The sequence below is a fragment of the Salvelinus namaycush genome, chromosome 9 (genome assembly GCF_016432855.1).
Source record: "Salvelinus namaycush isolate Seneca chromosome 9, SaNama_1.0, whole genome shotgun sequence".
Classification (NCBI taxonomy): Eukaryota; Metazoa; Chordata; class Actinopteri; order Salmoniformes; family Salmonidae; genus Salvelinus; species Salvelinus namaycush.
In genome coordinates this window covers 14,768,342-14,794,010 of record NC_052315.1, presented here as the reverse complement: position 1 = coordinate 14,794,010, position 25,669 = coordinate 14,768,342, and positions in this window count along the sequence as shown.

The following is a 25,669-nucleotide window of genomic DNA, read 5'->3' as shown; positions in this document are numbered from 1 at the left end:
CTAGTAGTACTGTAGAGCTCTTTAACATCCACAAAATATACACTACATTACATCCTCCATATAATTAATCTCATATGACCTAGTAGTACTGCAGAGCTCTTTAACATCCACACAATATACACTACACTACATCCTCCATATAATTCATCTCATATGACCTAGTAGTACTGTAGAGCTCTTTAACATCCACACAATATAGCTGGGTCTCCCTGTCCTGTCCCTATGTGTCCACTGCCCTGCAGAGCCCCAACCCAACACATCCCACACAGCTTTAGGATCTTAGTGAAACATTCATTGTTGGTTTCAGGTATATTAGGTCAAGGCCAGAGTGACAACCCACAGGACAGCAGACCACCAGGACTGAACAACCCAGCAGCTATTGAAAACATGAAGTGGGCATCTTTTCAATACAGACTCCTTTTGTTGTACTGTTTTCAATATAAGGCATCCAGACCCTATTCAAGATGTCCAGTACACCTTTATAAAAGGTGAACTCCAGCAGTAGAAAGTTAGAGTTGATAGTATAGGACACACTATGTGAAACTTTGCTGCTCTGCCAGCAGTTTCCTGTGGAGTTTTTCTACTGTCAGTGTTTCCTGTAGGTAGGTGTGTTTAACTGATCTTATCTTAAGTGTGTCACATCATAGAAGTCAGGAAGTAATGAGATAGAAGTCATAAAGCCGAGCAGTATTTCTCACTCTTCAGTCCTCTCTTCATGACAGTAGTCTTGTTTCGCTCAGTGGAGCCCCAGTTAGAGACAGATATGATATATGCAGTGATACTGATGACCCTGTTCTGGAGCACAGGTAGGAGGCTGTTATATTGATATACACTTGTGACAGTTACTGAGATATGTTTTGATATTGTAAGATATGTTACCATTTGCAGGGCTAGTAAAATAACATGCAACTGGAAGCAGACAGTAAAAATGTGTCTCAAAGCAGGACAATGATGTGATCACCTGTAAATGTACTTTATTGTAGCCTAACTGTCCATCTGGGGACAGGCACTAATGTCAGTTAAGTTGTGATGGTGTCATGCATCTGACTGTTGTATATTCAGTGTGTCAATGATTGATTGTATCTGACTCTATGTAAATGAATGAGAGTATATTTTATGTATCTGTTTAATATTGGTCTTATGTTAGAGCAGGAGAAGGGGGGAGTGTCGATGCCAGAGGTCTGTGACCTGAGTCAAGCTCAACAGGCCTGATGCTACATGGCAGGAAGAGAGAGAGAACGAGAGATAGGAGGGGAGGGGACAGAGCATAGCCGAGGGAAGTAGGGGATGGGGAGGGCAGAGGAGAGAGATAGGAGGGGAGGAGACAGAGCATAGCCGAGGGAAGTAGGGGGTGGGGAGGGCAGAGGAGAGAGATAGGAGGGGAGGGGACAGAGCATAGCTGAGGGAAGTAGGGGGTGGGGAGGGCAGAGGAGAGAGATAGGAGGGGAGGGGACAAAGCATATCCGAGGGAAGTAGGGGGTGGGGAGGGCAGAGGAGAGAGAGAGGAGGGGAGGGGACAGAGCATAGCTGAGGGAAGTAGGGGGTGGGGAGGGCAGAGGAGAGAGATAGGAGGGGAGGGGACAGAGCATAGCTGAGGGAAGTAGGGGGTGGGGAGGGCAGAGGAGAGAGATAGGAGTGGAGGGGACAGAGCATAGCTGAGGGAAGTAGGCGTTATGAGGGTGCTGCGGCGCCCCGAGAAAAATACATGAATGTAATTCGATTTTTTTACTTTTTGGAAAACCATTTTCCCCCTGTGGTAGACCAGGGACTTTGGTCAAGACGTTTACCCAGATCAGACACGAACAGAGTAGGATTAGCTCGATATCAAGGGTGTTTATTTAAATAATAAATCAAAAAGATAAAGATAGGTCTCCCCCATGAGACCCTCTCCGGGATACCGTCTTCTACGCTCCGGGTCTTGCTGTATCCTGTCCAGCACAAAAACTGAACTCCCGCCTCATACCTCTGCAACCGTCCCCAACTATACGGGAGTCCTTTCCTCCACCACTCTCTCTGTGTGCTGCCCTTCTGGCAGCTTTATGGGCCTTGCACAGCTGGTGAGCAACCAGCCCCTGATTACTCACCAACTCCCAGTCAGCCACAATTAGTCCTGGCCGGAGAGCCCGTCGAGACCTGGCACGTCCAGCAGATGGAGCCACCGGCTCGTGATGTATACTCTGTCTGTCACCAGGCCTCGACGAGTCTCCCCCTGGTGGCTGACCTGCTGTACGCCACACCCACTAGTAGTCCAGTACTGTATCAGTGGTTTGATATAGCCTTCTGTAGCGAGCCCAACATTAACTTCTTACCTATAGGTCTACATCATCATCCTCTGTCTGCATCCTAATCCCTACCTCTAGTCTACCTACCTCTGGTATAATGCATTTCCACCTCTCACTCCATCAGTGTTGCTCTGTCTGCATCCTAATCCCTACCTGTAGTCTACCTACCTCTGGTATAATGCATTTCCACCTCTCACTCCATCAGTGTTACTCTGTCTGCACCCTAATCCCTACCTGTAGTCTACCTACCTCTGGTATAATGCATTTCCACCTCTCACTCCATCAGTGTTACTCTGTCTGCATCATAATCCCTACCTGTAGTCTACCTACCTCTGGTATAATGCATTTCCACCTCTCACTCCATCAGTGTTGCTCTGTCTGCATCCTAATCCCTACCTGTAGTCTACCTACCTCTGGTATAATGCATTTCCACCTCTCACTCCATCAGTGTTGCTCTGTCTGCATCCTAATCCCTACCTGTAGTCTACCTACCTCTGGTATAATGCATTTCCACCTCTCACTCCATCAGTGTTGCTTGTCCATCTTCCTGAATTAAAAGATGAACAGATCAATATTGCTGCATAATGTCATTAAATATTGCTAAGTTATTTATCTATAGTGTGGATGTAGGGCTGGTTTTAGTATATAATGAGCACCCAGATGCTGCGTAGGCAACACAATAATATCAGACAGACAAACTGGCCCTGCTGCCTCCGTGTTGACTACTATGTTGCAATATGAATATTCTCAGAGTTGTCTTGTTGATACTAAATGTTTCAGTTTCTCCGAGCCGCCTCGTTCGTTTATACAATGTTTCAATATTATCAGAGCCACCTTGTTGATGCAATGCTTCAGTATTCACAGAATGTTTCCTTTCCCTGGTGAATAATGCAGACAGGCAAATACAAAATGAGCTGGGTGCACACATCATAAGGAACATCTCTGAATGCAGAGCAACAATTTTGTTGGGAAGCACATGAGACAATGACACTGTCATAGTACACAATACGAACCGCTCCACAAGGGTGACTTCATATACATTATAGCAGGGGGTCGACGACGTTTTTCAATGTACAAATGATCCTCTCATTTCTAAAGATCTGCGTGCCTGTATAACACCCCACCCAGCAGACTGTCGACCAATCACGTTCATGTTGTCATGCTGCGTCACGCGGTTGCTAAACCAATCGTCACGTAATATCTTACATTTTACATTTTTACATTTTAGTCATTTAGCAGACCCTCTTATCCAGAGCGACTTACAGTAGAGTGCATACATTTTATTACATTTTTTTTTTTTCTTCTCATAGTCAGTGTACTTCATGTCGAGAAACTGCCTATTTTCATCAAAAGTACGTACTGTCACGATCCGACAGCTATACGATACTACAGATAGCAAGTTAATTATCTCACATCTCCGAAAATATCAGTAATGTTGTACTTCTTTTTGACAAAACTCATGATAATGTTGTGTTTTTGATCTAGAGCCCAATAGACTCCCATTCAATCCTGGAAAGAGCTTCTCCTTGTCCCACAATCACCCAGAATGCACCGCACCGCCTATTGACATAGCAAGGGCAACGTTTCCCATCTCCGCAAAATTATTTCTGAAGTTGTGAATGTTAGATTCCACTCTGTGAGACACATCGATCTGCAGGTTGAATATGGTGAGATTGTAGACTCCTAAATTGATAGTGCAGTTTGTTTAGGTGATTTAACAGCTAGTTAGCTACTTCACATGCAGATATTGTCTTTGGGATTATTGTGTGTAGATACGTTTAGATACCAGCCAGCCCATACAGAGAGCATTGCATTGTGGATGTTGTAGTCGACTTGAGCTGCAACAGATTTCCTCAACGATTTTCCATCTTGCTACCAACCTTATTATAACGCCAAAATTAAACATTTGTTTACAAAAAGTATTGTTCTCACATACAAGTATTATTTAACACTGTCAAGTAAAGGAATGAGTGATGAATATTTTCATCTTGTATTTCATGATTTTCTTCATTCTTTGGTTGAGTCAGTTTGTCGTTATGCGTCCTTGTTGATTGAAGACCTAAGAAATTCCTTTAATGTATTTTATTTACATGCATGTGTAGGATTTAACTGGCCTGGTTTGAATCCAGGCTGCATCACATCCGGCCGTGATTGGGAGTCCCAGCGTCGTCTGGGTTAGGCCGGGGTAGGCCGTCATTGTAAATAAGAATTTGTTCTTAACTGATTTGCTTAGTTACATAAAGGTTATGTAAAAAAATATTTTATCTGGAATAGTTTACATTCACAGTCAGCTGTTTTATGCTCTGGTTACTTTCACATCGATGTGGGTATTTGAAGTCAGCATTGAAGTGTGTATTATGCATCTATTCCATTGTACTGTTCCACCAGTAGAATAAATGAGTCAATGTAGCCTCTGTATGATGAGGTTGAGTAGTACGTTGTACACTCCATTCCACAGACCTTTAAACCTAATATTGCAGTGATAATTAATGTCTGGGGGCATTCATTTATGTTAGTTTTTGCTGTTCTCCAAATAGTATTTTAGAGTTTTTAATTAAATGAGCTTTTAAGTACAGTAAATTATCAGGTGGGGGGATTTCTACACACCCCATTTAGCCATACCCTAGGTTTAGCTGTATTTATACACATCCCATTTAGCCATACCCTAGGTTTAGCTGTATTTCTACACATCCCATTTAGCCATACCCTAGGTTTAGCTGTATTTCTACACATCCCATTTAGCCATACCCTAGGTTTAGCTGTATTTATACACATCCCATTTAGCCATACCCTAGGTTTAGCTGTATTTATACACACCCCATTTAGCCATACCCTAGGTTTAGCTGTATTTCTACACACCCCATTTAGCCATACCCTAGGTTTAGCTGTATTTCTACACACCCCATTTAGTCATACCCTAGGTTTAGCTGTATTTCTACACACCCCATTTAGCCATACCCTAGGTTTAGCTGTATTTCTACACACCCCATTTAGCCATACCCTAGGTTTAGCTGTATTTATACACATCCCATTTAGCCATACCCTAGGTTTAGCTGTATTTATACACACCCCATTTAGCCATACCCTAGGTTTAGCTGTATTTATACACATCCCATTTAGCCATACCCTAGGTTTAGCTGTATTTATACATATCCCATTTAGCCATACCCTAGGTTTAGCTGTATTTCTACACACCCAAACTACTTGATGCGGCTATGGGACAGAGGAGGAGGGGAGGAGAGATGGAGAGAGAGGGAGATGTCAACAGAGATGGGGCTGACAGAATAACATGCAGTCAACTCAATATCTTTTCATAACTGACTTCTCACCAGTGTTGTCATCACAACCAGTAACCTTTTCCACTCTTCCACTCTTGGTCCGGCTCAGCTTGACCCTGACCTTTGAATTTCATTATTTAAAGAACAGACAGAAGCAAATGTATTAAATTAGATCCACCACATGTTTCAATCAGACCACCATAGTCCCTGTGTCCAAGAACACCAAGGTAACCTGCCTAAATGACTACCGACCCGTAGTACTCACGTCTGTAGCCATGAAGTGATATGAAAGGCTGGTCATGGCTCACATCAACACCATTTTCCCAGAAACCCTAGACCCACTCCAATTTCCATACCGTCCCAACAGATCCACAGATGATGCAATCTCTATTGAACTCCACACTGTCCTTTCCCACCGGGACAAAAGGAACACCTTTGTGAGAATGCTATTCATTGACTACAGCTCAGCGTTCAACACCATAGTGCCCTCAAAGCTCATCACTAAGCTAAGGACCCTGGGACTGAACACCTCCCTCTGCAACTGGATCCTGGACTTCCTGATGGGCCACCACCAGGTGGTAAGGTTAGGTAACAACACATCCGCCACGCTGATCCTCAACACGGGGGCTGTGTGCTCAGTCCCCTCCTGTACTCCCTGTTCACTCATGACTGCACGCCGAGGCATGACTCCAACACCATTAAGTTTTCCGATGACACAACAGTGGTAGGCCTGATCACTGACAACAGTGTGACAGCCTATAGGGAGGAGGTCAGAGACCTGGCCGTGTGGTGCCAGGACAACAATCTCTCCCTCAACGTGATCAAGACAAAGGAGATGATTGTGAAAGACAGGAAATGGAGGACCGAGCACGCCCCCATTCTCATCAACGGGGCTGTAGTGGAGCAGGTTGAGAGCTTCAAGTTCCTTGGTGTCCACATCACCAACATCCTAACATGGTCCAAACACACGAAGACAGTCGTGAAGAAGGCACGACAAAAGGAGACTGAAAAGATTTGGCATGGGTCCTCAGATCCTCAAAAGGTTCTACAGCTGCACCATCGAGAGCATCCTGACGGGTTGCATCACTGCCTGGTATGGCAACTGATCGATCTCTGACCGCATGACACTATAGAGGGTAGTGCGTACGGCCCAGTACATCAAGCTTGGGTCAAGCTTCCTGCAATCCAGGACCTCTATACCAGGCGGAGTCAGAGGAAGGCCATAAAAAATGGTAAAAGACTCCAGTCACCCTAGTCATAGACTGTTCTCTCTGCTACCGCACGGCAAGCGGTTCCGGAGCACCAAGTCTAGGTCCAAGAGGCTTCTAAACATCTTCTACACCCAAGCCATAAGACTCCTGAACATCTAATCAAATGGCTACCCAGACTATTTGCATTGTCCCCCCCTTCGCCTACGCTGCTGCTACTCTCTGTTATTATCTATGTATAGTCACTTTAATAACTCTACCTACATGTACATATTACCTCAATAACCTTGAAACACCGGTGACCCGCACATTGACTCTGCACCGGTACCACTAGGGCCCTCTCAACCAGCTGGCTCCACTAGGGCCATCTCAGCCAGCTAGTTACACTAGGGCCCTCTCAACCAGCTGGCTACACTAGGGCCCTCTCAACCAGCTGGCTCCACTAGGGCCATCTCAACCAGCTGGCTACACTAGTGCCCTCTCAACCAGCTGGCTACACTAGGGCCCTCTCAACCAGCTGGCTACACTAGTGCCCTCTCAACCAGCTGGCTACACTAGTGCCCTCTCAACCAGCTGACTACACTAGTGCCCTCTCAACCAGCTGGCTACACTAGTGCCCTCTCAACCAGCTGGTTACACTAGTGCCCTCTCAACCAGCTGGCTACACTAGTGCACTCTCAACCAGCTGGCTACACTAGTGCCCTCTCAACCAGCTGGTTACACTAGTGCCCTCTCAACCAGCTGGCTACACTAGTGCTCTCTCAACCAGCTGGCTACACTAGGGCCCTCTCAGCCACCTGTCTCCACTAGGGCCCTCTCAGCCAGCTGTCTCCACTAGGGCCCTCTCAGCCACCTGTCTCCACTAGGGCCCTCTCAGCCACCTGTCTCCACTAGGGCCCTCTCAGTCACCTGTCTCCACTAGGGCCCTCTCAGCCACCTGTCTCCACTAGGGCCCTCTCAGCCACCTGTCTCCACTAGGGCCCTCTCAGTCACCTGTCTCCACTAGGGCCCTCTCAGCCACCTGTCTCCACTAGGGCCCTCTCAGCCACCTGTCTCCACTAGGGCCCTCTCAGTCACCTGTCTCCACTAGGGCCCTCTCAGCCACCTGTCTCCACTAGGGCCCTCTCAGCCACCTGTCTCCACTAGGGCCCTCTCAGCCACCTGTCTCCACTAGGGCCCTCTCAGCCACCTGTCTCCACTAGGGCCCTCTCAGCCACCTGTCTCCACTAGGGCCCTCTCAGCCACCTGTCTCCACTAGGGCCCTCTCAGCCACCTGTCTCCACTAGGGCCCTCTCAGCCACCTGTCTCCACTAGGGCCCTCTCAACCAGCTGTCTCCACTAGGGCCCTCTCAGCCAGCTGGTGTGTGTAGGAGAGTGTGAGCTGTGTGTACAATAAGTAGAAGTACAAATGTCAAGGGAAATGAACTAAAGTGATAAATCTAGTCCTAGGTTTTATTTACTGTGGTGTTTGTTCTCCACTGGTTACCCTGTTCTCATCACAACAGGTCACACATTCTGCTGACATGATTGAACACTGTGGTATTTTACCTAACAGATACGGGAGCTTGTCAATATTACATTTGTGTTCAAATTATTTTGGGGTCCTTGTAATCTGAGGGAAATATGTGTCTCTTATATCGTTGTACATTTGGCAGGAGGTTAGAAAGTACAGCTCAGTTTCCACCTCATTTTGTGGCAGTGGGCACATAGCCTGTCTTCTCTCTGCCTGTTTCAATCCTTTCTCAATAGCAAGTCTAACTTCATTTGTATATTGTACATTTTTTCCCCAGTTTTCTATCAGATAGTCTGTCACCATGTAATGTCTGTTTAGGACCAAATAGTTTTGGGATTTTTATATTTTGGGGGAAAAAGATCAGGAAACTAATATTAATATTTTACATTATTTCACCCCTTATTGTTTGGAACTAAACTATCTCCATATATACTTCCATAAATGTGTTAAACTGGTACCAGGAGACCTTCAGACGAGTCTTGTAAAGCTTGTGGGCGTCCTAGATCAAAACAACCTGTACGTGTTCCTGAGAGACTCACCTTTCCATAGTGGGGTCATGTTAGTGTGTCCTAGATCAATACAACCTGTACGTGTTCCTGAGAGACTCACCTTTCCATAGTGGGGTCATGTTAATGTGTCCTAGATCAAACCAACCTGTATGTGTTCCTGAGAGACTCACCTTTCCATAGTGGGGTCATGTTAGTGTGTCCTAGATCAATACAACCTGTACGTGTTCCTGAGAGACTCACCTTTCCATAGTGGGGTCATGTTAGTGTGTCCTAGATCAATACAACCTGTACGTGTTCCTGAGAGACTCACCTTTCCATAGTGGGGTCATGTTAGTGTGTCCTAGATCAAACCAACCTGTATGTGTTCCTGAGAGACTCACCTTTCCATAGTGGGGTCATGTTAGTGTGTCCTAGATCAATACAACCTGTATGTGTTCCTGAGAGACTCACCTTTCCATAGTGGGGTCATGTTAGTGTGTCCTAGATCAATACAACCTGTATGTGTTCCTGAGAGACTCACCTTTCTATAGTGGGGTCATGTTAGTGTGTCCTAGATCAAACCAACCTGTACGTGTTCCTGAGAGACTCACCTTTCCATAGTGGGGTCATGTTAGTGTGTCCTAGATCAATACAACCTGTACGTGTTCCTGAGAGACTCACCTTTCCATAGTGGGGTCATGTTAGTGTGTCCTAGATCAATACAACCTGTATGTGTTCCTGAGAGACTCACCTTTCCATAGTGGGGTCATGTTAGTGTGTCCTAGATCAATACAACCTGTACGTGTTCCTGAGAGACTCACCTTTCCATAGTGGGGTCATGTTAGTGTGTCCTAGATCAATACAACCTGTATGTGTTCCTGAGAGACTCACCTTTCCATAGTGGGGTCATGTTAGTGTGTCCTAGATCAAACCAACCTGTACGTGTTCCTGAGAGACTCACCTTTCCATAGTGGGGTCATGTTAGTGTGTCCTAGATCAATACAACCTGTACGTGTTCCTGAGAGACTCACCTTTCCATAGTGGGGTCATGTTAGTGTGTCCTAGATCAATACAACCTGTATGTGTTCCTGAGAGACTCACCTTTCCTTAGTGGGGTCATGTTAGTGTGTCCTAGATCAAACCAACCTGTACGTGTTCCTGAGAGACTCACCTTTCCATAGTGGGGTCATGTTAGTGTGTCCTAGATCAATACAACCTGTATGTGTTCCTGAGAGACTCACCTTTCCATAGTGGGGTCATGTTAGTGTGTCCTAGATCAAACCAATCTGTATGTGTTCCTGAGAGACTCACCTTTCCATAGTGGGGTCATGTTAGTGTGTCCTAGATCAAACCAATCTGTATGTGTTCCTGAGAGACTCACCTTTCCATAGTGGGGTCATGTTAGTGTGTCCTAGATCAAACCAACCTGTATGTGTTCCTGAGAGACTCACCTTTCCATAGTGGGGTCATGTTAGTGTGTCCTAGATCAAACCAACCTGTATGTGTTCCTGAGAGACTCACCTTTCCATAGTGGGGTCATGTTAGTGTGTCCTAGATCAATACAACCTGTATGTGTTCCTGAGAGACTCACCTTTCCATAGTGGGGTCATGTTAGTGTGTCCTAGATCAATACAACCTGTACGTGTTCCTGAGAGACTCACCTTTCCATAGTGGGGTCATGTTAGTGTGTCCTAGATCAATACAACCTGTACGTGTTCCTGAGAGACTCACCTTTCCATAGTGGGGTCATGTTAGTGTGTCCTAGATCAAACCAACCTGTATGTGTTCCTGAGAGACTCACCTTTCCATAGTGGGGTCATGTTAGTGTGTCCTAGATCAATACAACCTGTATGTGTTCCTGAGAGACTCACCTTTCCATAGTGGGGTCATGTTAGTGTGTCCTAGATCAAACCAACCTGTATGTGTTCCTGAGAGACTCACCTTTCCATAGTGGGGTCATGTTAGTGTGTCCTAGATCAATACAACCTGTATGTGTTCCTGAGAGACTCACCTTTCCATAGTGGGGTCATGTTAGTGTGTCCTAGATCAAACCAACCTGTACGTGTTCCTGAGAGACTCACCTTTCCATAGTGGGGTCATGTTAGTGTGTCCTAGATCAATACAACCTGTACATGTTCCTGAGAGACTCACCTTTCCATAGTGGGGTCATGTTAGTGTGTCCTAGATCAAACCAACCTGTACGTGTTCCTGAGATACTCACCTTTCCATAGTGGGGTCATGTTAGTGTGTCCTAGATCAAACCAACCTGTATGTGTTCCTGAGAGACTCACCTTTCCATAGTGGGGTCATGTTAGTGTGTCCTAGATCAATACAACCTGTACATGTTCCTGAGAGACTCACCTTTCCATAGTGGGGTCATGTTAGTGTGTCCTAGATCAATACAACCTGTATGTGTTCCTGAGAGACTCACCTTTCCATAGTGGGGTCATGTTAGTGTGTCCTAGATCAATACAACCTGTACGTGTTCCTGAGAGACTCACCTTTCCATAGTGGGGTCATGTTAGTGTGTCCTAGATCAATACAACCTGTACGTGTTCCTGAGAGACTCACCTTTCCATAGTGGGGTCATGTTAGTGTGTCCTAGATCAAACCAATCTGTATGTGTTCCTGAGAGACTCACCTTTCCTTAGTGGGGTCATGTTAGTGTGTCCTAGATCAAACCAACCTGTACGTGTTCCTGAGAGACTCACCTTTCCATAGTGGGGTCATGTTAGTGTGTAGTCCAAACGGTTCTGACACTACAGACAGAAGTTGGCAGATGGACTGTATGACTTCAGACGATGCTTATGGGGTCGTAGAGCAGAACGGAGAACATCATCGTGTTCCTGAGTCTCATCTTTCCACAGTTTACAGGCCAAACTGATCGGACGTTACAGACGTTTTTGTGAGAAGACCCATTTTCGGAATGTTTCAAGGTCTGACAAACACAGCTCTGTGACCTTTCACCTCAGATGAGGAGTGGAGATATTGGTGGATGTGATGGAGATGCAAAAAATATCTCCAGTTTAAACAGATGGATTTTGATGGAGATTGTTTTTTAATGTTAATTACATTTCCACAGGTTCACTGAAATGGTAGGCTTTGGGTTAAATTGTAAATGAAAAGAGCATCTGCCAAACATGGATTGTGTGTGTGGGGGTACAGAGATGTGGTAGTCATATAATAATCATGCTGTGGTCTACATTTAGTTCATCATCAAGCAGACCAGATCATTAGAGATGGTGGGAGAGCCTGTTAGGCTGTTTAAAATGGAAGAATATCATTTATATACTGTAGCATGAGACTAATACCTCTATATACATTTAACAGGATCTGAGTGACGTTTTCTAAATTGTTTTATAATAAATATATATAATACATTTGTCACAGAGACATCATGGTGTGTACATCAATTTAAATCCCAACTTGTAATGAAAGTATAAATAATAAAAATCAACAATGTATTGGACAGGCCTATGAGGTCTAAAGGTCTGTCTTTCCAAGACATTCTGTTCATCTGCAAGCAGACCTGATGATTCTAGATGGTGGGAGAGCCTGTTATTTAAAATGGAAGAATAGAACTTACTGTAGCCTATATAATGTAACAATGACAATAATCCCTTCATACAAAGTGGAGCAAAAAAGTATTTAGTCAGCCACCAATTGTGCAAGTTCTCCCACTTAAAAAGATGAGAGAGGCCTGTAATTTTCATCATAGGTACACTTTAACTATGACAGACAAAATGAGAAAAAAAATCCAGAAAATCACATTGTAGGATTTTTAATGAATTTATTTGCAAATTATGGTGGAAAATAAGTATCTGGTCACCTACAAACAAGCAAGATTTCTGGCTCTCACAGACCTGTAACTTCTTCTTTAAGAGACTCCTCTGTCCTCCACTCGTTACCTGTATTAATGGCACCTGTTTGAACTTGTTATCAGTATAAAAGACACCTGTCCACAACCTCAGACAGTCACACTCCAAACTCCACTATGGCCAAGACCAAAGAGCTGTCAAAGGACACCAGAAACAAAATTGTAGACCTGAACCAGGCTGGGAAGACTGAATCTGCAATAGGTAAGCAGCTTGGTTTGAAGAAATCAACTGTGGGAGCAATTATTAGGAAATGGAAGACATACAAGACCACTGATAATCTCCCTCGATCTGGGGCTCCACGCAAGATCTCACCCCGTGGGGTCAAAATGATCACAAGAAAGGTGAGCAAAAATCCCAGAACCACACGGGGGGACCTAGTGAATGACCTGCAGAGAGCTGGGACCAAAGTAACAAAGCCTACCATCAGCAAGGTCATTGAAGATGAAACGATGCTGGGTCTTTCAGCATGACAATGATCCCAAACACACCGCCCGGGCAACGAAGGAGTGGCTTCATAAGAAGCATTTCAAGGTCCTGGAGTGGCCTAGCCAGTCTCCAGATCTCAACCCCATAGAAAATCTTTGGAGGGAGTTGAAAGTCCGTGTTGCCCAGCAACAGCCCCAAAACATCACTGCTCTAGAGGAGATCTGCATGGAGGAATGGGCCAAAATACCAGCAACAGTGTGTGAAAACCTTGTGAAGACTTACAGAAAACGTTTGACCTCTGTCATTGCCAACAAAGGGTATATAACAAAGTATTGAGATAAACTTTTGTTATTGACCAAATACTTATTTTCCACCATAATTTGCAAATAAATTCATAAAAAATCCTACAATGTGATTTTCTGGATTTTTTTCTCGTTTTGTCTGTCATACTTGAAGTGTACTCATGATGAAAATTACAGGCCTCTCTCATCTTTTTAAGTGGGAGAACTTGCACAATTGGTGGCTGACTAAATACTTTTTTGCCCCACTGTATACTGTAGTTGAAGGTTATTTTAGTGTCATAAAAAGTGTTGATTAAAACAAATCAGGATGTTTGGTGGATGGATTCAGTGTAGATGTTCTGCTGTGTATCGAGGGGTTTATATGAAAGTGGTAGATTTGTAATTCTTTACAAGAGAAAGTTCTGGATTACTTTTCTTTGGGTGACCTCAGGCTACGGTCTTTGACAATTCAGCTACTTTGTTAACAGTCCTACAACTGTCACCTCATGTAACAGCTGATTTACTTAACTAAAGGCACATCTCAATATGTGGTCCAGGTGCCTTAGTGTTCCTATAAAAACCTGTGTCCAAGCTCACCATTAAATAGTATCTAATCAGAATAGTGTACAGAGATAAGTTATTGCACCTATTGAAATGTAATGTGTTTTTCAGTGTTTATTCTGTTGCATTAAAAAAGTCACTGTTGCCTATTAGATCAATATCAGTGTGAACACGTCTGATTGGACTAGATCCATGTTGAGGTGAGACACGTCTGATTGGACTAGATCCATGTTGAGGTGAGACACGTCTGATTGGACTAGATCCGTGTTGAGGTGAGACATGTCTGATTGGACTAGATCCATGTTGAGGTGAGACATGTCTGATTGGACTAGATCCATGTTGAGGTGAGACACGTCTGATTGGACTAGATCCATGTTGGGGTGAGACACGTCTGATTGGACTAGATCCGTGTTGAGGTGAGACACGTCTGATTGGACTAGATCCATGTTGAGGTGAGGCATGTCTGATTGGACTAGATCCACGTTGAGGTGAGACACGTCTGATTGGACTAGATCCACGTTAAGGTGAGACACGTCTGATTGGACTAGATCCACGTTGAGGTGAGACACGTCTGATTGGACTAGATCCATGTTGAGGTGAGACACGTCTGATTGGACTAGATCCACGTTGAGGTGAGACACGTCTGATTGGACTAGATCCATGTTGAGAGGGGAGGGGGTAAAGACAAGAGGATGAGAAGATGAGATGAGGGGGGAAGAGAAGAGGAGAAGAAAGGGAGAGAAGAGGAGAAGAGGTGGGGGAAAGAGGAGAAGAGGTGGGGAGAAGAGGAGAAGAGGTGGGGGAAAGAGGAGAAGAGGGGGAGGAGAAGAGAGGGGGAGAAGAGGGGAGAAGAAGGGTAGAGGTGGAGAAGAGGAGAAGAGATGGGGATAAGAGGAGAGGGGGAGAATAGTAGAGGGGGGGAAAGAGAAGAGAGGGGGAGGAGAGGAGAAGAGAGGGGGAGAAGAGGAGAAAAGAGGGGGAGCTGGGAGAGTGGGAGGAGTGTGGAGGAGAGGAGAGCGGGGTGGAGAAGGGAGGGGCAGAAGAGGAGACGAGAGGGGGAGAAGTGGAGAGGGGAGAAGAAAAGTGAGAGGAGAGGGGGAGAAGAGGAGAGGGGGAGAAGAGAGAGGCAGAAGAGGAGAGGGAGAGGTGAGGAGAGGAAAGGGTGAGAAGAGGAGAGGGGGAGGAGTGTAGAGGAGAGGAGTGGGGGAACAGAAGAGAAGAGAGGGTGAGAAGAGGAGAAGAGTGGGGGAGAAGAGGAGAAGAGAGGGGAGAAGGGGGTAGAAGAGAGTGGGAGAAAAGGAGAAGAGGGGGGAGAAGATTAGAGGGGAGAAGAGAAGATGAGGAGAGGAGAGGGGGAGGAGAGAGGGAGAAGAGAGGGGAAGATTAGTAGAAGAGAGAGGGAGAAGTGGAGTAGAGATGGGGAGAAGAGGAGAAGAGAGGACAATAAGAGGAGAAGTGAGGGAGAGGAGAGTAGGAGAGGGGGGTGAAGAGAAGAGGGGAGGAGAGGGGCAGATGAGGAGAGGCGGAAGAGAGGAATAGGAGAGGGGGATAAGAGGAGAGGAGAGGAGAGGAGTTGGTGGATTATGAAATTTGACCATCTGACTTGGAAAAGTGGTATCCTATGATGTTGTCATGTTGAAAGTCACTGAGCTCTTCATTAAGGCCATTCTACTGACAATGTTTGTCTATTGAGATTGCATGGCTGAGTGCTTGATTTTATACATCTGTCAGGAAGGGGTGTGGCTGAAATAGAATCCACTAATTTGAAGGGGTGTCCACATACTTTTGTATATATAGTGTATGTACACATGGGTGTTGTTGCACAATACCAACAATAAGCCTGTCTTCCCCATCACATCATGAAAGGTCATGTTGATGTTCATTTAACCTCTGTCTCTCTCTTCCTCTGACTCCTCCCTTTCTCCTCTGTCTCTCTTCCTCTGACTCCTCCCTTTCTCCTCTGTCTCTCTCTTCCTCTGACTCCTCCCTTTCTCCTCTGTCTCTCTCTTCCTCTGACTCCTCCCTTTCTCCTCTGTCTCTCTCTCTCCCTTTCTCCTCTGTCTCTCTCTTCCTCTGACTCCTCCCTTTCTCCTCTGTCTCTCTCTCTTCCTCTGACTCCTCTCTTTCTCCTCTGTCTCTCTCTTTCTCCTCAGATCTCCAGACTCAAAGCGCCAGTCCACCAGGTAGGTAGAGTATAAATCTACAGTGATTATAGCAGTTCAATATTAGTCAACTTTATTATTATATTATTGGAGAAATTCATGTGTCCATACAAACCATTCTAAAACCCAATAACAAGTAGTGTTTTATGGAACTACTAATACTTGTCAACCACAAAGCATTACTGCTGTTAGAATAACAGAATCACTGTCATCATCTGTCCTCACCACTGTGTTTTCCTCTCTGCTGTTTACAGCTGAAGACTCAGTCAGACTGGTGAATGGGACCACTTCCTGTTCTGGGACAGTGGAAGTCTTCTATGAAGGAGAGTGGTCAGGTCTATGTTCTGGGTGGTGGAGAATGAGAGAGACTAAGGTTGTGTGTAGAGAGCTGGACTGTGGGAATCCTGTAGCTGAATCTAGAAGACCTCTGATTGAAGATGGAAGAAGAATAGGAGTCACACTAAGTTGTGATGGAGATGAGTCTTCTATTAGACAGTGTGACTTCATAGGAGAACCTGGTGTCTGTTATGGTGGATATTATCGTCATGTGACCTGTTCAGGTAAGAGACTGGTCATATTGAGAGATTTTTTTTACATTATACAATATTACCATGTATCATGTTTTATGTGTTTTTATTTCATTTAAATAGAGGGAGAGATGTCAGATGTATTTAAACATTATATTTGTGTTTGTCATATTGGTTTATGGGAGATGTTCATGGGCAGATCATTGTAGTTCAGATGGTACTGAAGTGAAGCTGCCTGATGGATGTCCAGCTGTTTATTTTCTATAAAGTGAAGTGAACTTATTCCTGTCTCCTGCCTGCATTATTCCCAACCCGATCCTGAGTGACTAAGAACCCATTTCTACCTCTTACAGTATCAAACATAGCAAACTACAATCTTTTATCCAACATATTTGTGTTTAGTCCTTGACAGTGTCATCAACAAAACTGATTGAATGTTCAACCAACTCTTTTTCTCCAGAGTCTGTGCGGCTTGTGGATGGAGCTGGTCTCTGCTCTGGGAGAGTGAAGGTGAAGTCCAGTCAGTCCTGGGCCTCAGTGTGTGAAGCTGACTTTGACCGGCAGGATGCAGAGGTAGTCTGTGGGGAGCTTGGCTGTGGGGCTCCTGCAGCTCTACAGGGGGGGCTCTATGGAGGAGGTGAGGGTCAGACCTGGGATAAAGAGTTCCAGTGTAAAGGCAAAGAGTCCCTTCTCCTGGACTGTGACACCTCAGACAGAAAACACAACACCTGCCTCCCTGGTAATGCTGTTGGACTCACCTGCTCAGGTAAGAAACAGTTTGTCACTCAATAAACATTGTTTCTCACCTGGAGTGAAGAACATGAGAGACAATATAGGTGTGTTTTAGTGAGAAAATAGTTAGATTACTGTCTCTCTCTTTTCTTTTCTCAGAGCCTGATGATGTGAGGCTGGTGGGAGGAGGCAGTCGCTGTGCTGGTGGAGTGGAGCGGTACTACCAGGGAAAGTGGAGGACTGTGGGAGCTGAGGACAGGATCCAGGAGGATGTAGCTGCAGTAGTGTGTAGACAGCTGGGTTGTGGCTCCACTGTTTCAGTAACACCTGGATACACCACTAGAGGGTTTTTAGTTTCCTGTTCTGGGTCTGAGCGCGCACTGAGAGAGTGTGGAAGATTAAATGTTCTCCTTCCTGGATTCACAGTGATCTGCTCAGGTAATAACAAGATATTATAATTATATTCAACTGATTTCCTTCATTCATACAACTTCCTCTGCACCTCTCATGATGACTGTCAGTCTGCTTTACTAAATATATCACTCAGTCAAGTAGGAATCAAATACAACTGAAATATCCCAGAATGCTTTTGTATTTGGGTGTTATCTCAGTGAATGTCTCTACTCACTACCACTGTCACATGTCATGTTATTGTCATATCTAAATGAGGAAAGTAGTTGAGCTACGTTTTCTTTTTCTCTCCTCTTGTTCCAGATGTCCTGCTTAAGCCTGATATCAACATATGTTGTCTCAGTGACTGTAGGCCCACTACTCATGTTGCCCTGTGAGGGAGGGTGGCTGGCACTGTTACATGCTGATGTTATTGTCATATCTACAGGAAACTAGTTGAAGAGGTTTTTCTTCTTCTCTTTTATTGTTATAAAATATAATGGAGCCTGATGAAATGGCAGCAGTTTTACGGGCGACTAACCAGTTGTACTATTATGTTTTTTTTTTTGCGTTATTGTAACTTATTTTGTACATAATGTTTCTGCCACCGTATCTTATGGCAAAAAAGAGCTTCTGGACATCAGGACAGCGATCACTCACCTCGGATTAGACAAAGAGGGGCGGTCTGTGCATATTTGTGAACAACAGCTGGTGCACGAAATCTAAGGAAGTCTCTAGATTTTGCTCGCCTGAAGTAGAGTATCTTATGATAAACTGTAGACCACATGATTTGCCAAGAGAGTTTTCATCTATACTCTTCGTGACTGTTTATTTACCACTACAGACGGATGCTGGTACTAAGACTGCACTCAGTCAGCTGTATAAGGAAAAGAGCAAACAGGAAACCACTCACCCAGAGGCGGCGCTCCTAGTGGCCGGAGACTTTATTGCAGGGAAACTTAAATCAGTTTTACCTAATTTCTACCAGCATGTTAAATGTGCAACCAGAGTGAAAAAAAATCTAGATCACCTCTACTTCAGACACAGAGACACATACAAAGCTCTCCCTTGCCCTCCATTTGGTAAATCTGACCACAATACTATCCTCCTGATTCCTGCTTACAAGCTAAAATTTAAGCAGGAACCACCAGTGACTCAGGTTTTTTAAAAAGTGGTCAGATGAAGCAGATGCTAAACTACAGGACTGTTTTGCTATCACAGACTGGAACATGTTCCGGGATTCTTCCGATTGCATTGAGGAGTACACCACATCATTCACTGGCTTTATAAATATCTTCATCAGGGACATCATCCCCACAGTAGCTGTACGTACATACCTCAACCAGAAGCCTTGAATTACAGGCAACATTCGCACTGAGCTAAATGGTAGAGATGCCGCTTTCAAGGTGCTGGACTCTAACCCGGAAGCTTATAAGAAATCCTGCCATGCCTCCGACGAACCATCAAACAGGCAAAACGCCAATACAGGGCTAAGACTGAATCATACTACACCGGCTCCAACGCAGGGCTTGTGGCAGGGCTTGCAAACGATTACAGACTATAAAGGAAGCACAGCCGCGAGCTTCCCAGTGAGACAAGCCTAACAGACGAGCTAAATCACCTCTGTGCTTGCTTCGAGGCAAGCAACACTGAGGCATGCATGAGAGCACCAGCTGTTCTGGATGACTGTGTGATCACGCTCTCAGTAGTCGATGTGAGTAAGACATTTAAACAGGTCAACATTCACAAGGCCGCAGGGCCAGACAGATTACCAGGACATGTGCTCCGTGCTTGTGCTGACCAACTGGCAGGTGTCTTCACTGACATTTTCAACATGTCCCTGATTGAGTCTGTAATACCAACATGTTTCAAGCAGACCACCATAGTCCCTGTGCCCAAGAAGACTAAGGCAACCTGCCTAAATGACTACAGACACGTAGCACTCACATCCGTAGCCATGAAGTGCTTTGAAAGGCTGGTAATTGCTCACATCAACACCATTATTACCCAGAAACCCTAGACCCACTCCAATTTCCATACCGTCCCAACAGATCCACAGATGATGCAATCTCTATTACACTTAACACTGCCCTTTCCCACCTGGACAAAAGGAACACCTACGTGAGAATGCTATTCATTGACTACAGCTCAGCGTTCAACACCATAGTACCCTCAAAGCTCATCACTAAGCTAAGGATCTTGGGACTAAACACCTCCCTCTGCAACTGGATCCTGGACTTCCTGACGGGCCGTCCTCAGGTGGTGAGGGTAGGTAACAACACATCCACCACGCTGATCCTCAACACGGGTACCCCTCAGGGGTGCGTGCTCAGTCCCCTCCTGTACTCCCTGTTCACCCACGACTGCGTGGCCAGGCACGACTCCAACACCATCATTAAGTTTGCAGACGACAGAACAGTGGTATGCCTGATCCCCGACAACGACAAGCCTATGGGGAGGACGTCAGAGACCTGGCCGGGTGGTGTCAGAATAACAACCTGTCCCTCAATGTAACCAAGACTAAGGAGATGATTGTGGACTAAAGGAAAAGGAGGACCGAGCACGCCCCCATTCTCATCGACGGTGCTGTAGTGGAGCTGGTTGAGAGCTTCAAGTTCCTTGGTGTCCACATCACCAACAAACTAGAATGGTCCAAACACACCAAGACAGTCGTAAAGAGGGCACGACAAAACCTATTCCCACTCAGGAAACTAAAAAGATTTGTCATGGGTCCTCAGATCCTCAAAAAGGTTCTACAGCTGCAACATCGAGAGCATCCTGACTGGTTGCATCACTGCCTGGTATGGCAACTGCTCAGTCTCCGACTGCAAGGCCCTACAGAGGGTAGTGCGAGTATGGCCCAGTACATCACTGGGGCTAAGCTGCAGGGTGTCAGAGGAAGACACAAAAAAATTGTCAAAGAACCAGCCACCCCAGTCATAGACTGTTCTCTCTACCACCGCACGGCAAGCGTTACCGGAGGGCCAAGTCTAGGACCAAAAGACTTATCAACAGTTTTTACCCCCAATCCGTAAGACTACTGAACAGGTCATCAAATGGCTACCCGGACTTTTACGCTGCTGGTACTTTCTGTTTATCATATGTGCATAGTCACCTTAACTATACATTCTTGCACATACTACCTCAATTATCCCGACTAACCAGTGCCTGTATATAGCCTCGCTACTGTACAGTGAGGGAAAAAAGTATTTGATCCCCTGCTGATTTTGTACGTTTGCCCACTGACAAAGAAATGATCCGTCTATAATTTTAATGGTAGGTATATTTGAACAGTGAGAGACAGAATAACAACAAAAAAATCCAGAAAAATGCATGTCAAAAAAGTTAGAAATTGATTTGCATTTTAATGAGGGAAATAAGTATTTGACCCCTCTGCAAAACATGACTTAGTACTTGGTGGCAAAACCCTTGTTGGCAATCACAGAGGTCAGACGTTTCTTGTAGTTGGCCACCAGGTTTGCACACATCTCAGGAGGGATTTTGTCCCACTCCTCTTTGCAGATCTTCTCCAAGTCATTAAGGTTTCGAGGCTGACGTTTGGCAACTCGAACCTTCAGCTCCCTCCACAGATTTTCTATGGGATTAAGGTCTGGAGACTGGCTAGGCCACTCCAGGACCTTAATGTGCTTCTTCTTGAGCCACTCCTTTGTTGCCTTGGCCGTGTGTTTTGGGTCAATGTCATGCTGGAATACCCATCCATGACCCATTTTCAATGCCCTGGCTGAGGGAAGGAGGTTCTCACCCAAGATTTGACGGTACATGGCCCCGTCCATCGTCCCTTTGATGCGGTGAAGTTGTCCTGTCCCCTTAGCAGAAAAACACCCCCAAAGCATAATGTTTCCACCTCCATGTTTGACAGTGGGGATGGTATTATTGGGGTCATAGGCAGCATTCCTCCTCCTCCAAACACGGCGAGTTGAGTTGATGCCAAAGAGCACCATTTTGGTCTCATCTGACCACAACACTTTCACCCAGTTGTCCTCTGAATCATTCAGATGTTCATTGGCAAACTTCAGACGGGCATGTATATGTGCTTTCTTGAGCAGGGGGACCTTGCGGGCGCTGCAGGATTTCAGTCCTTCACGGCGTAGTATGTTATCAATTGTTTTCTTGGTGACTATGGTCCCAGCTGCCTTGAGATCATTGACAAGATCCTCCCGTGTAGTTCTGGGCTGATTCCTCACCGTTCTCATGATCATTGCAACTCCACGAGGTGAGATCTTGCATGGAGCCCCAAGCCAAGGGAGATTGACAGTTCTTTTGTGTTTCTTCCATTTGCGAATAATCGCACCAACTGTTGTCACCTTCTCACCAAGCTGCTTTGCGATGGTTTTGTAGCCCAATCCAGCCTTATGTAGGTCTACAATCTTGTCCCTGACATCCTTGGAGAGCTCTTTGGTCTTGGCCATGGTGGAGAGTTTGGAATCTGATTGATTGATTGCTTCTGTGGACAGGTGTCTTTTATACAGGTAACAAACTGAGATTAGGAGCATTCCCTTTAAGACTGTGCTCCTAATCTCAGCTCGTTACCTGTATAAAAGACACCTGGGAGCCAGAAATCTTTCTGATTGAGAGGGGGTCAAATACTTATTTCCCTCATTAAAATGCAAATCAATTTATAACTTTTTTGACATGCGTTTTTCAGGATTTTGTTGTTGTTATTCTGTCTCTCACTGTTCAAATAAACCTACCATTAAAATTATAGACAGATAATTTCTTTGTCAGTGGGCAAACGTACAAAATCAGCAGGGGATCAAATACTTTTTTCCCTCACTGTATATAGCCTCTCTACTGTATATAGCCTCTCTACTGTATATAGCCTCGCTACTGTATATAGCCTCTCTACTGTATATTGCCTCGCTACTGTATATGGGCTCGCTACTGTATATAGCCTCTCTACTGTATATAGCCTCACTACTGTATATAGCCTCTCTACTGTATATAGCCTCACTACTGTGTATAGCCTCTCTACTGTATATAACCTCTCTACTGTATATAGCCTCCCTAATGTTATAGCCTCACTACTGTATAAAGCCTCGCTACTGTATATAACCTCTCTACTGTATATAGCCTCTCTACTGTATATAGCCTCTCTACTGTATATAGCCTCACTACTGTTATAGCCTCCCTACTGTATATAGCCTCACTACTGTATATAGCCTCTCTACTGTATATAACCTCTCTACTGTATATAGCCTCTCTACTGTATATAGCCTCACTACTGTTATAGCCTCTCTACTGTATATAGCCTTGCTACTGTCATAGCCTCCCTACTGTATTTAACCTCTCTACTGTCTATAGTCTCTACTGTATATAGCCTCTCTACTGTATATAGCCTCTCTACTGTATATAACCTCTCTACTGTATATAGCCTCTACTGTATATAGCCTCTCTACTGTATATAACCTCTCTACTGTATATAGCCTCTCTACTGTATATAGCCTCTCTACTGTATATAGCCTCGCAACTGTATATAACCTCTCTACTGTATATAGCCTCGTTACTGTATATAGCCTCTCTACTGTATATAGCCTCTCTACTGTATATAACCTCTCTACTGTATATAGCCTCCCTACTGTATATAGCCTCACTACTGTATATAGCCTCTCTACTGTATATAACCTCTCTACTGTATATAGCCTCTCTACTGTATATAGCCTCACTACTGTTATAGCCTCTCTACTGTATATAGCCTCTCTACTGTATATAGCCTCTCTACTGTATATAGCCTCTCTACTGTATATAACCTCTCTACTGTATATAGCCTCTCTACTGTATATAGCCTCTCTACTGTATATAACCTCTAAACTGTATATAGCCTCTCTACTGTATATAGCCTCGCAACTGTATATAACCTCTCTACTGTATATAGCCTCGCTACTGTATATAGCCTCTCTACTGTATATAACTTCTCTACTGTATATAACCTCTCTACTGTATATAGCCTCTCTACTGTATATAACCTCTCTACTAGCCTCTCTACTGTATATAACCTCTCTACTGTATATAGCCTCTCTACTGTATATAGCCTCTCTACTGTATATAGCCTCTCTACTGTATATAGCGTCGCAACTGTATATAACCTCTCTACTGTATATAGCCTCGCTACTGTATATAGCCTCTCTACTGTATATAGCCTTTCTACTGTATATAGCCTCTCTACTGTATATAACCTCTCTACTGTATATAGCCTCTCTACTGTATATAGCCTCTCTACTGTATATAGCCTCTCTACTGTATATAGCCTCTCTACTGTATATAACCTCTCTACTGTATATAACCTCTCTACTGTATATAGCCTCTCTACTGTATATAACCTCTCTACTGTATATAACCTCTCTACTGTATATAGCCTCTCTACTGTATATAGCCTCTCTACTGTATATAGCCTCTCTACTGTATATAACCTCTCTACTGTATATAGCCTCTCTACTGTATATAACCTCTCTACTGTATATAACCTCTACTGTATATAGCCTCTCTACTGTATATAGCCTCTACTGTATATAACCTCTCTACTGTATATAGCCTCTCTACTGTATATAGCCTCTCTACTGTATATAACCTCTACTGTATATAGCCTCTCTACTGTATATAACCTCTCTACTGTATATAGCCTCTCTACTGTATATAGCCTCTCTACTGTATATAGCCTCTCTACTGTATATAACCTCTCTACTGTATATAGCCTCTCTACTGTATATAACCTCTACTGTATTTTGCCTCTACTGTATTTTGCCTCTCTACTGTATATAGCCTCTCTACTGTATATAGCCTCTCTACTGTATTTTGCCTCACTACTGTATATAGCCTCTCTACTGTATATAGCCTCTCTACTGTATTTTGCCTCTCTACTGTATATAACCTCTCTACTGTATATAACCTCTCTACTGTATATAACCTCTCTACTGTATATAGCCTCTCTACTGTATATAGCCTCTACTGTATATAGTCTCTCTACTGTATTTTGTCTCACTACTGTATATAGCCTCTCTACTGTATATAGCCTCTCTACTGTATTTTGTCTCACTACTGTATATAACCTCTCTACTATATATACCCTCTCTACTGTATATAACCTCTCTACTGTATATATCCTCTCTACTGTATTTAGTCTCTCTACTGTATTTTGCCTCACTACTGTTATTATTCACTGTCTTTTTACTGTTGTTTTTTCCCCCTACTAATCTATTGTTCACATAATATCTATTTTTTACTTAAAAATTGCACTGTTGGTTAGTAAGCATTTCACTGTCAGGTCTACACCTGTTGTATTCGGTGCGCGTGACAAATAAACTTTGATTTGATTTGTTACAGATCTCCTGGTCCAGCCTGATATCTCCCTGACTGACTCAATGGGAGGGGTCTCCAGGGGCCACCAGGGGCCCGAGGTGTTCAGGGGCTACAGCTTCACCATCACCTGCTCCACTCAGCCACAGTACCCAGGAGGCTCCTTCCTCCTCACGTTCACCGGCTCCAACAGAACCCAGACCCAGCCAGCTGTCAATCACTCTGCTGCCTTCCTCTTCCCTGCTGCAGATGACTCCCACCAAGGGAACTACAGCTGTGTTTATGACAATTATGTTTTCTCTCATAACTTCTCCTCTGAGAGTGAGCTCCTCTCCCTCACCATCACAGGTAACTGAACATGAACCAGACTTATAACTTTGTCATTGACAGATTTCCCACAGATCTATGTGATGATGATCAGTCCCCTCATCAAAGGTGTTTCTGTTTGCAGCCTCTCCTCTGCCAGCCTTCATCATCAGACACGTTGTAGTGCTGCTGCTCCTACTGACAGCCATCACCACCTCCTACCTGTACTACAAGGTAAAGACATTTACTCAGACGTTACAAGTCATTTAAACTAGAGGGAGAGGGGGAGAGGGAGAGGGAGAGAGAGAGAATGGAGATACTAGAGA